Source organism: Chenopodium album, chromosome 8 (assembly GCF_948465745.1).
Source record: "Chenopodium album chromosome 8, dcCheAlbu1.1, whole genome shotgun sequence".
NCBI classification, from domain to species: Eukaryota; Viridiplantae; Streptophyta; class Magnoliopsida; order Caryophyllales; family Amaranthaceae; genus Chenopodium; species Chenopodium album.
In genome coordinates, this window is record NC_137841.1 from 41,608,519 (window position 1) to 41,621,935 (window position 13,417).

Here is a 13,417-nt window from a genome sequence, read left to right on the forward strand (position 1 = left end):
ACCATTGATGCTAATTTAGCCAGTGCATCGGCAAACTGGTTTTCTTCTCTAGGCAAGTACGTATATTCCACTTCATCTAGTTGTTCAATGAGAGTTTCCAGATGAGCTTGATACGTAGCGAGACTTTCACTTCTCACCTTCCATCTCTTGGAGATCTGATTAATGATTAGTGAGGAATCACCGTAGATTATGAGCTTCTTAATTCCCAAGGCTACAGCTGTTTCTAATCCCAAGATGCATGCCTTGTACTCAGCGGCATTGTTGGTGACATCAAAGTCGAGCTTCATGGAAATTGGGATGTGCTCTTCATTGAGTGATACGAGCAAGACCACTACACCACAACCCTTTTGGTTTGAAGCTCCGTCGAAATAGAGCGTCCAGCTATCATCTTCGGTCATGAGTAGATCTTCGTCAGGGAAATCATACTCATCTTCTTCTTTCTCAACTTCTTCTAGTGGAAAATCTGCTAATAAGTAAGAAACCGCAGAACCTTTGATGGCTTTTTGTTGTACAAATTTCAAGTCAAACTGAGCATGGTTGACTATCCACCTTGATAATCTGCCATTGAGTGTTGCTTTTTCGAACAAGTACTTGAGAAGATCCATTTTGGACACGACATGCACTGTATGTAATGTCTTAATTTTTGCGCGGCCCACTGTAGGGAATATTTCAATCATTATCCCTAACTTGAACCCCACTGTGATCATACACTTAAGCATGGTGGCGTCCAAAGGGAAAAAAGATAGAGCAAAAGAGTCGACAACAAGTTTTAGGAACTTGTAAACCGTTCACGAGGTGAAGGTTACACCCCTTAACGATCCAAGAGATCGTCAACTCCAATAGGTCTGGAACCATGACTGGTAGTTCGGGGATGAAGGTACAAATCCAACCTAAAAGAGATTGAACCTGCCCTAATAATATGCCTCTGCTTTATTCTGATCGTATTCATGTGTGCTTTCTGACTAACATGCAATCATTAGGTTTAATCCTAAACCTGTTTATCTATTTTGGTTGAATATTAGTGCACAAAAAAATCTATTATTGGCGATCACTTGAATTATAATCAAATTAACCATAAACAAGATTATTAATTATCTTATTAAGCGTGTTTACAAGTACCAATTCCCTTTAAACATGCATAAAAGGTGTGATCAAGCAATAACAATAAAATATCAAGCAACATAATAATAATAATCATAAAAATAATTATAATAATAATCACCATAGAATAATCATATTAAAGAAAAATAGCAAGATCCTAGGCATGATACTAACAAGATTAATAACAAACTCTATCATGTCACTAAACATCAAAGATCAATTCTTTAGCTCTAACATGATACTAACATGCTATTAGGAAAGAAAATAGGAAGCATAATTGATATAAGAAAATCACCCTAAATATCATACTAAAGAAAGCATCCTAACATGATACTAGGAACATCCTAAACATGATACTAGGAATCAATAAAACATCCTAACATGATACTAGGAATCAAAATAACAATCTAAGCATGATTTCTATATCATAAAATCAATAAATCAATTAAAGCACTTACTTGGATGCCTCGTACCTCTTTCTAATAACAAATTCACACGTCAGTAACTTCAAGGAAAATAATAAAACAATTAAATTAAATAATTGAAATAGAGATTTGGGACCAAACCCTCAGAAATATCAAACCTTTCACGTCTAGGGCGAAGGCAACTTCGAATTATGCTAGGTGTGTCTAGTGCTAATGTATGAAGAATTGTGTTTGTAAAAAGCTAGGCTTAGAAAGAAAGAGAGAATCAAGAATTTATTGATGAGAGTTGGTGATTGAAAAATGGAAGATATGACCTCTATTTATAGAGAAAAAAAGAGGGTCGAAGAATAAGAAAAGAATCCGAATTCGAATCGAAATAAAACTCGATGGACAGCAGTTTTTGCGGATTTTGTTTTTTCATATCTTTTGATCCATAAGTCCAAATAAGGCATATAATGTCGTTCGAAATATATTGAAGTCTACTTTCCAACCTAATTGGAATAAAATTAAAATATTTTGTAGATGAAAAGATATGGCCGAAATAGTAGGACGGTGTCAGTTTTGGATAGAGTTTTGTATCTCATTCATATCTTTTTCATTATAGCTCGGAATTAATATTATAATATATCATTGGAAAGATAATATCAAGATCCATCCAACCATATAAAATTTGGATAAAGATTATGAGGCACAAAAATAATATCTGACTGTTTTTGAACATCTTTAAATTCGAATAGAATTAAGATTTAAGAAAAGGAAAGTTTTAAAAAAAGGATAGTTTTTATTTAACTCAAATTCTTTAATCTTACCTTTTCAAAAAGGATAATTAAGATCTTTTAGAAACTTATAGAAGCTTCCAATTAATCCTAATTAGTTTAGGAATAGGATTAGACCTTTGGACCCTCCACATGATCATTGGGCCGTAGGTAAGATCCGATTCGAGCCCAGTTTAGTATTTTGGCCATAACTTCCTCATTATTCATCGGAATTGGGCTTATAATATATCGTTGGAAAGGTTTTTTCAAGCCCCATACAACTACACCATTATTGGACCCATATCATGGACCAAACTAAATTTTAATGTACGTTTTTCAAAAATAGGGTAAGAAAAGAAATATTTTCAAAAACAGAAAGAAGAGATATTTTAATAAAAACATCCTCATCACTAGAATTTTCACACTTTCGCTTTATTCGATAATCATATGACGTGAAAGGTATTCATCACAGAGTTTGGTTTTGGGGAGACACATTTGGGTGTCTACAGAAGCCCCCACTTTGACTGAGTTTGGAGAAACGCGAGTTTCAAAAACAGAAGTCAAAGTAGCGATAGGGACGGAGACTGATTCATAACGTTCTACGATTCTAAATCATTCTTGTAACGCCGATACCTGCAAACTAGCGTTAGTTTAACAGATAAAAGAGTTAAGAAACGCGTATCTTGCACCGTCGAGCACACGTCTCTAGAAGTAATCGATTTGCTGTTGTATTGCTTTTGTGACAACCTTCCACAATCTATGGAATGCCATCTTGTTGTTTTGATGTTCACTCGTCTCTGAACAATGGAGCTTTTTTGATATGTCCACGCGCCTCTAAAAAAGAGCTTCTTTTTTTAGGATTATTCACTCGTCTCTGAACCAAGAGCTTCTAAATTATATGCCCATGCGTCTCTGAGTAAAAGAGCTTTGAAAGAAATGTCCACGCTTCTCTGAACAAAATAGCTTGAAATGATATGTCCACGCGTCTATGAACAAAGAGCTTCTTTTCTTGAATTATAGTGACAACCTTCCTAATCATAGCAAAAGTCGCCGAAGACCGCCTCATCACGAACCACCTTTCTCAAATCTCGGTGACAACCTCCACAATCTTAGTGAATGCCGTCGAAGACCGCCCATCTCGTGCTATCTTCTCAAATCTTGGTGACAACCTCCACAATCTTAGCGAATGTCGTCGAAGACCGTCCATCTCGTGCTATCTTCTCAAATCTTGGTGACAACCTCCACAATCTTAGTGAATGCTGTCTAAAATAACCTCTCTTGAAGTCATCCTCAGTTGTTGCGATAATATTCCGAAGAAAACTACCGAAGACCAACGCTTGTCGATCCTTAAAGCTCGCTTAAACTTTGCTTTAGCCGGTGCGTCGGTGCTTCTGCTACTTGTAAACCAGTATGTCGGTGTCTTGGATTGTGAACATGTATGTCGGTGCTTCTGAACCAGTATGTCGGTGTTTTGAATTGTATGAACCATTACGTCTGTGCCTTTGCTGAGCCAATGCTTAGGCGGTTTAAGCTAAGTGAGACGATCATTCATCAGGTCGATCACTTATGGCGACTATAACTGAGCCGATTACTAAATCATGTCAAATTGCTTATAGGGGCTAACTGGCGTACAAAGGAACCCAAAATTGCTGTTCTGAGAGGCTTTGAGCTCTGTCGCTGCTGAAATATCTCTGGCGTCTCGATTTTGCTCTGTCGCTAGACGCTGGGATCTAGCGTCAGGCGCTGAAATCTATTTCCAGATGCTAGATGTTGTCGTCTGGCGCTGGTGTAGGGTCTTCCCTATTCTGCTCTTGCTGCCGCTGGGACGCACCTGTATTTATCTTTGACTATAGGACTTTTCCAATCTCTTTATTTATCTTAGGGTTGCCCTAATGTTTAGTGTTGCTTGACTCATTGACTTGACATGACTCAAGGTATAAACTTGACTCACTGTGATTGACTCAAGGTTGACTCGACTCAAAGCGTTTGATACATGTGTTAGACTCAAATCAAGGTGATATGACACGATGTCCATGATTCGTGTGTTCATTGTAATGTGATCGTGCGACTCGAAAATGCAAAAAAGCAAAAAAAAAATCGTCATTTTTATGGAGGGTACCGACTTTCTCCCGAAAAAGAAAGACGCGAAAAAAGAATTGAAGTGTTTGAAGGTGCATGTTGAATGAGCTTAATCAAATGTTGTCTCTCACACTACAAGGATTGTAACATCTTAGACTATCCTAGTTGACTCGGTAATGAAAGTATTTAGGTAACTTAGGCGCGGAGGCTAAGCACTTCATACTTTGTGATGCAGTGATGATTGATGAGCGATTTTGACATAACAAGGCATGCTTCAGCGTTGTGTTAAGATTTCATGACAAAGGATTCCTAAGGGAAAGTATATTTGGTCATGTATCTGTGCGGTGTGTGAAAGTGATACTGTAGTTAGGCCACAAGAGCTAAGTGTGTGGAAAAATATTATTTCAAGAAGAGTCAAATGATGGTGACTCTTTAGGCTAGGTAAGCTAATGATGTAAGGATCAAGCCCCCAAGTGTAGCTCTAAATGAAATGGGATGAGCATTGGAAATTCCTAGATTTTATCATAGTGTAAATGTGTGAATGTGAATATGAATGCATTTTTATTACGGCCGCACCTCGATGTGAGGTTGCCAATGAATCCGTTAGGAATCAGGCCGAACGTAGCTCTAGCCGAACCTCGCACAAGTGTGTGTGTATATCTCAAAAAGGTCTTTTTAAGGGTTGTAACGTGGTTAGGCTAAAGTTTATAGAAGAAAGGGATAAAGGCTCAAGACCCTAGATAAGCCCCCAAGGTGTGCAACCTTGCTTTTGAATCTTTATATTTTATGCTTGAGGCTTTCTACTCTTTTTCAGCTCTCTTTTTTTTTTTTTTTTTTTTTTGCTTTATTTATTTTTGCTCTCTTTTTTTTTTTTTTTTTTTTTTTTTTTTTTTTTGCTTTTGCATTTTTTTTTATAAGTATGGGCAATCCCAATCATGCGGTCTATCACTCACTTGGCATTCATGTTTCTCAGGCACGGTACCGAGCACTCGATAAGAGACGCAATCTGAGACGTGTTCATATCGAAGACATTTTCATATCAAAGATATTGGAACACTTGCCCTTTTGTACACTTTTATTTTTATTATTATTATTATTATTATTATTATTATTATTATTATTATTATTATTATTATTATTATTGCTTATTTTTTGCTATTTTAATATTTTGAAGTCACTCAAGCTTTTTATGAAATTGAAAATTGCATAAGTTGCACACAATCCCATCCCAAAGTTAGGTAGATATGGGTTGAAAAAAGAAAGGTCTATCATTAGACGAGGCTCAAAGTTGTATATCAAGAAAGGATTGCATATTTGAAGGGTGAAAGGTGATATGATGTGGCTACAAGGGGTGCCTCAAATCATTGGTATACCTTGTGCTTTGTTCGACATGGATTTTTTTTTTTTTTTTTTTTGTGCAATGCAATGATTATATGTAAGGAAATAAATGCTCATTTTATTTAAAAAGTGAATGGTAAAAATCAAGCTCTAAGAAATAAATTCAAGAAGGACGAAGGGTGCCTATGCTAGAATTATTGGGGAAAGGGTTTGAAAAAAAAAAAAGAAGAATGCATGAAATCTTGGTGAGAAACTTGCCTTGTGCATTTGTTTCATCATTACCCTCATTTTTTTTGTTTGTCAATCACATGACTCAAACTCAACTCAACATGCATGATTGGAAGAAGGTAGGAAGAATGAAGGTTGTGATATGGAGAAAGCATGTAGATGGGGAGATATGAAAAAACTAGAAATAGAATGTACCCCTAACTCAAATGACGGAAAAAACCGACTCATGCATGAACCTAAGATATGGTCATGGTGACATATACAAAGTGTGTGCTAAACTAGTGAGTGTAGGTGACATGTTAAGACTCGTGTCATGACCATGTGGCTAGACTATGTGACTAAACTCAAGCAAAGACTAAGTTAAGACTTCATGTATATGCATTAAACTGGACAGGCTTTGGTATTTTAGTTATAACTTTTGATCTGTGAATCTGATTGGGATGAAACCAACGCCAAATTAAAGATAAAACTAGGGGCTGCAGATCCATTGGTTGTACAACTCGTAGTTCTTCCTAAAACTCCGTCTATGACCAAAACAAGTTGACGCTTGTGCAGTATACGGAAATAAAAATCCGGGTTGACTTAAAGGAACTATGACTCGATTTTAGGTATATTTTTTAACTCTAATTAATTAATTAATTAAACAAAGTCTTTTATTCATTAATTAGTTTATTAAGACTTATTTACAAACACAAGTCAAATCAAAAGGTTAGTTTAGTCACATAATAAGTATGCACAAGTAAGAGATGCACAAGTAGTCACAACATGATGCAATGAGTTTCCAACCTAACCGCGCACCGCACAAGTAGTCAAGTAGTCACAACATGATGCACAAGTAAGAGATGCACAAGTAGTCTAAAGTTCAAGATATAAGTTAGTCAAAGAGAGTCCATGGTTAATTGTCCGGATGCACCGCGCGGAAGTCTAACCGTGCAGGGTTGGCGCGAGTGGATGGGTCACCGCGAATTTAAACAAAAACTCGCTTCCATGGTTTGGTGAATTCAACATTCTCGGAAGTACCATACCCTTTGTTGCACAGAGCTTTCAATTAGGTGGATGGAGCATGAATTCCCAGAGGGTTATGTCCATATGTAGAACACATATGGGTTTCAGAAAAGTGAGAAAAACTCAATCAGGAAGTAGGATCGAGCAAACAGTGCTAAAAATTGGTCGAAATTAGAACGCATATTTCTGGCTCGATATTGGAAGAACATGGCGCCAGCAAACAGAGGCTGGCGCCGATATTTGGCTCTGGCGCCTGGCGACAAAAGCTGTCACTTGGCACGGCACTAGACTCTGTTTTCTGACGCTAGTTCCTACATGCCTCAGCAGCTTTCTGTGCTTGATAAAATTTTCTAGTTTCGCGCAGCATTATTTCGATTCTAGTTGTAAAAGATATTCCTCAAATTACTTACGTGTAAAAATCCTATGTTTTTAACTCATTACAGATGGTAATCAAAATTACGCATATGAAATACTTAGAACTTTTCGAGTCTCATCCACTCATTCTAAATCATTGCCGAAATAAATTTCAAGAATTAAAATAGAAATCCTCCCCAGTGGAGTCGCCAAAAACTGTAGGGAATATTTCAAGCATTATCCCTAACTTGAACCCCACTGTGATCATACACTCAAGCACGGTGGCGTCCAAAGGGAAAGAAGATAGAGCAAAAAGTCGCCAACAAGTTTTAGGAACTTGTAAACCATTCACGAGGTGAAGGTTACACCCCTTAACGATCCAAGAGATCGTCAACTCCAATAGGTCTGGAACCATGACTGGTAGTTCGGGGATGAAGGTACAAATCCAACCTAAAAGAGATTGAACCTGCCCTAATAATAGGCCTCTACTTTATTCTGATCGTATTCATGTGCGTTTTCTGACTAACATGTAGTCATTAGGTTTAACCCTAAACCTGTTTATCTATGTTGGTTGAATATTAATGCACAAACAAATCTATTATTGACGATCACTTGAATTATAATCAAATTAACCCTAAACAAAATTATTAATTATCTTATTAAGCGTGTTTACAAGTACCAATTCCCTTTAAACATGCATAAAAGGTGTGATCAAGCAATAACAATAAAATATCTAGCAACATAATAATAACAATAATCATAAAAATAATTTTAATAATAATCACCATAGAATAATCATATTAAAGCATAATAGCAAGATCCTAGGCATGATACTAACTTGATTAATAACAAACCCTAGCATGTCACTAAACATCAAATATCAATGCTTTAGCCCTAACATGATACTAACATGCTATTAGGAAAGAAAATAGGAAGCATCATAGAAATCATAATTGATATAAGCAAATCACCCTAAATATCATACTAAAGAAAGCATCCTAACATGATACTAGGAACATCCTAAACATGATACTAGGAATCAATAAAACATCCTAACATGATACTAGGAATCAAAATAACAATCTAAGCATGATTTCTATATCATAAAATCTATAAATCAATTAAAGCACTTACTTGGATGCCTCGTACCTCTTTCTAATAACAAAATACACACGTTAGTAACTTCAAGGAAAAAAGTCCAAAGTAACGAGCAGCTAGCTTGCTGTTGGACCTGTAATGAACTTATTGTTGTCTGTAATGCTGCAATTTTAGCCACACCTAATCCCCTACAACAAAACCTCTTTCAGATCTTTTCTTGTCAGCCTGTGCTTTCATTCTCTGCTGAGCCCTAGCCAAGTTTGCTTTCAAGACAGTCAACATTTCTTCCCTTTTTTGCATACTACTGTCCACAAGTGTGCATACTTACTCAATCTATCCACAACCACAAAAATGACATTCTTGCCCATAAACATAGGTAAACCTAAGATAAAGTTCATAGAAATGTCAGTCCAAACAGTCTTACGTATAGGTAAGGGTTGTAAAGCTCCAGGTTTGGCTAAGGTATCATATTTAGAAGCTTGGCAAACAACACACTTTCTTACAAATTAGCTTACATCTTTCATCATTCCTCTCCAATAAAAGATGCCTTGCATCCTTTTTCCTGTTTGATCCCTCCCTGAATGACCAGCTTCTAGGGAAACATGTTGCCAATTGAGCAGTTTCTTTCTTAGATTATCATCTAGACCCACCACAATTCTGCAATGTATCCTCAAAATCCCATCTTGCAGACTGAAACCTTGGACTACTTCATTGGTGCTCAGCTTCTAAACCAAAGTTGTAGTATTTTCATCAAGTGCATAACTAGCACCAATCTGTTGAGCTAGATTAGATTCAATTAGAGTAAGAGCCAGCAACAGAATCTCATAGCAATGAACCCTAGACAAAGCATTAGCAGTTGTATTTTCCTTTCCAGTCTTATATTGTATCTCATAATTAAATCCTATCAGCTTAGACAACCAGAACTGCTGAAAAAGGGTTGAAATCTTTTATTGCAAAAGCTATTTTAAGATTTTCTAATCCGTTCTGACAACAAAATGGGATCCCATTAGATATTGTTCCCATTTCTGCACTGCAAACACCATGGCAAGCAACTCCTTCTCATAGACTGAGAGTTTTTGCCACTTAGAACCCAAAGCTCTACTAATGAATGCAATGGGATGGTCTTCTTGCATCAAAACTGCCCCAATTCCAGTCTTAGAAGCATCAGTCTCCACCACAAACTGCTTAGAAAATTCTGGGAGAGATAGGACAGGTGCACTCACCAAAGCAAACTTCAGTTGTTCAAAGGCTCTATGAGTAACTCGGTACACTCAAAGGATCCCTTTTTAAGGAGATTAGTAAGAGGTTTGCTAATAACAGCATATCCCTTTACAAATTTTCTATAGTAACCTGCCAACCCAAGAAAACCTCTGAGATCTTTGACAGAAGCAGGGCTAGGCCAAGAACTTACTGCACTGATTTTATTAGGGTCAGTTTCCACCCCTTTACCAGAAATAAAATGTCCCAAGTACTCCACCTTTCTAGTGACAAAAGAACACTTACTTAACTTGACATAAAGAGAGTGTTGAGTCAAAATGGTGAAAACTGCAGCAAGATGCTGCCAATGATCATATAAGGATTTGCTGTAAATTAGTATATCATCAAAAAATACCAGCACACATTTTCTTAAAAGAGGTTGGAACACAGCATTCATCCAACTTTGAAAGGAAGAAGGAGCATTAGTCAGTCCAAAAGGCATGACAAAGAATTCATAATGCCCATGATGAGCTTTAAATGCAGTTTTGAACACATCATTGAGGTGGATTCTGAGTTGATGGTAAAGCTCTCAAGTCAAGCTTACTGAACACAGTTGCACTTGCAAGTTCATCTATAAGCTCCTCCAAGACAGGAATAGGAAACTTGTTCTTTATTGTCTTTTTATTCATCTCCCTGTAGTCCACACATAGCCTCCAAGTGCCATCTTTCTTGCCCACCAAGACAACTAGAGAAGCAAAAGGACTGGTACTATTTTGGACTATGCCTCTGTCTAACATTTCCTGCACCAGTTGCTCCATTATAACCTTTTTCTTGAGTGGATATCTATAAGGCCTGATATTCACTGTTGTACTGCCACCTTCAAGAGTGATCCTGAGGTCAAAGATGCCCCTACTTGGAGGTAAACCAGTAGGTTCCTTAAAGAGCACAGCAAATTGTTCCTTAAGTGCCTTCAACTCCTCAAACTCTTGTTCATTCTTTGTCAGTTGAACCAAATAGGAAGGGACATGTTTAAAACCTAACTCGGTGATCTGTAACATACAAATTTGAGCAGCACCAGTTAACATTTTCAGTGCAGGACCATCCTTAACCACCTTAAGTTTTTGGGGAGGCATCCCCTTAATTTCCATCTCACCTTGGCCAGTTTCAAATTTCATAATCAATTGTTTGAAATTCCAAGAGATTGAACCCAAAGTGCTACACCATTGAACACCTAAAACCATGTCACAACTTCCCAAAGGAATAAGTATGACATCTGAGGTGAAAGAATGTTTTCCAATTTTCCAAGTGAAATCCTTACAGACAGACTGACACATCAAGTGATTTTCATCTGCAACTAAGATTGACTGGCCTGAAATATTTTCCACCTTACACCCCAACTTCTTGGCCACATGCACATCCAAGAAATTGTGTGTGCTGCCAGAACTACCGGATTATGCAAAATGACACCTCCCACAGTTGCCTGAATCCTCATAGTATTATAGTTTTGGCTTCCTGAGAGAGCACACCAAGATATCCTAGGATCCATAGTCAGCTCCTCCAGCTGATCCTCCAACTCTACTACTACTGCATCAACCTCATCTAACCCTGGAACCTCAACTGTGAATAATTGTGGTTCCTTGAACTGGCACTTATGATTTCTATCATAAGGTGCATCACAAAAATAACACAACCCTTTTGCAATTTTTTCAGCTCTGACATTTGCAGGAACATATTTGTGGGCTTAGAGAGGTTTGGTGGCTGGTTTGTGGGGATGGGAAGGTTTCAAAGATGGGGTAGGCAGCAATGGTTGTAAATTTTGGGTAAAAGAAGGGGCTGAGTTTGTTTTGTGGAGCAAAGGTGATCAGTGTGTTTTCTGGGTTTTTTTAGTAATGGTTTCATCTTGTAAACAGGAATACTCAATTGCAAAAGCAATAGTCTAGGGTTTGAATGCCTTTACAAAGGGTCTTAATCCAGGTTTCAAACCACCTATGAAGTTATCTAACACATACTTCTCAGGTAATACATAGCTATTCTGCAGCATAATGGATCTCAAATTTTCAAACTCATCAACATATGATTTAATGCTGTCATTTTGTTGCAATTTATTAAACTCTTCTACCACATTTAGACCCTTTTCATCCTTAAACCTACTATTCACATCAATCACAAAATTGTTCCAATCCACAACAGTTCGATTAGCTAGATAGCTAGACACCCTATTCTCTGCCTTATCAATCATATTCAATGAAGCCAGATCAACTTTCTGATCATCAGGTATTTTACACAACACAATATACTTACAACATTTCTTAATCCAAATTATAGTATTGCTACCATCAAATTTAGGGAAATCAAGTTTAGGTGTATACCCCAGTTTAGGTGTCCTAACTCGATCATCAGAAGCAGAGAATATGTTGTCATGATTAGCTGCCATACTGTCTTGTAACTTCTGCATCATCGTCATGATCTCCTGATATTGCTGAACAGAAGCAGACGACTGGGTTTCGACTGCAGAAAACCTTTTCTCAAATGCAGCAAGCTGAGCTTCCATCCTAGATACCCGAGTAGTCAAGGAAAGTGCCAGAATGGAGTAAGGGCAATGGTTTGCTCTAATACCACTGATAAGGATGAAATATTGAGGGACTTGAATTTTTTTCAAAAAAGAGTAAAGAAGATGAGAATAGCAGAGGAAGAAGAAGAGTGAGAGAGATATAGAAAGAGAAAGAGAGAGAGAGATATGATAAGGATGGTAATTAGTTTCTTCATAAAAACAATTATAGCTAATAATTTCCTTAAGTAGAAAAATCAACTCATTACAGCCACAAGCTTAAAACAGAAAAGATTCCCTCAAATAACAAACAGAAAAAGGACAAAATAAGCAATAACAGAAATTCCCGCCAAAAACTGAGTTTAACAAATATCACCTATATCACCTGGCACTGACAGCTGTTGCATGGCGTTACTCCTGTCATCTGGCGCTAACTCCTGTCGTTGGTGACAGGAGGTATTTTATTCCGAATATGACTTGATTTGATTCTGAGCTATTTTTTCTATAAATAAAGGTCGTATCTTCCCGTTTTTCATCATTCACAACCTTCATCTCTCTCTATTCTCTCTCTAAAAGCTAGAAGCTTTCTCTCTCTCTGTTCTTTTTCTAAACCTTCCCTCCAACAAAATTCCTCATACACTAGTTCTAGACACACCTATCCAAGTTTGAAGTTGCCTTCGCCCTAGACGTGAAAGGTTGATAATTTATGAGGCTTTGGTCCCAAATCTCTATTTCAATTAATTAACTTAATTTTTCAATTTAATATTTTCCTTGAAGTTACTAACGCATGTATATTGTTATTAGAAAGAGATATGTTGCATCGAAGTAAGTGATTTAATTACTTAAAAGAAAAATTGTCCAAATTAATCCGACCTTTGGGGCGTCCGCTAAAAATAATCCCACCTTTGGGTTATTTTTAAATAATCTGGCCATTATACCTCTTCTGCTTTAAATGGTCCTAACCGGTCATCAAACTTGTTATTACAAGTTACTTGACATGTGTCAGCTAATAATTTGCCAAAAATATAAAAATTAAATAAAATTAAAATAAAATCGCAATAAATAAATTTTAAAAAAAAAAACAGAAAAAAAATTAAAAAAAACCCCAACCCAGATTCCGGCAGCCCCTGCCACCGACCTCCCTCCTACCTAGCCACAATCTACGTCCCCTATTCCAGACATCAACTCCCTTCCTCTCCCTGATCCCGGCCATACCCTCCATTCCCCTTCCTTTTTCAGCCATCCCAGCCATTTTCCTCCCCAATTTCGGCCACCCCCTTCCCTAGCCC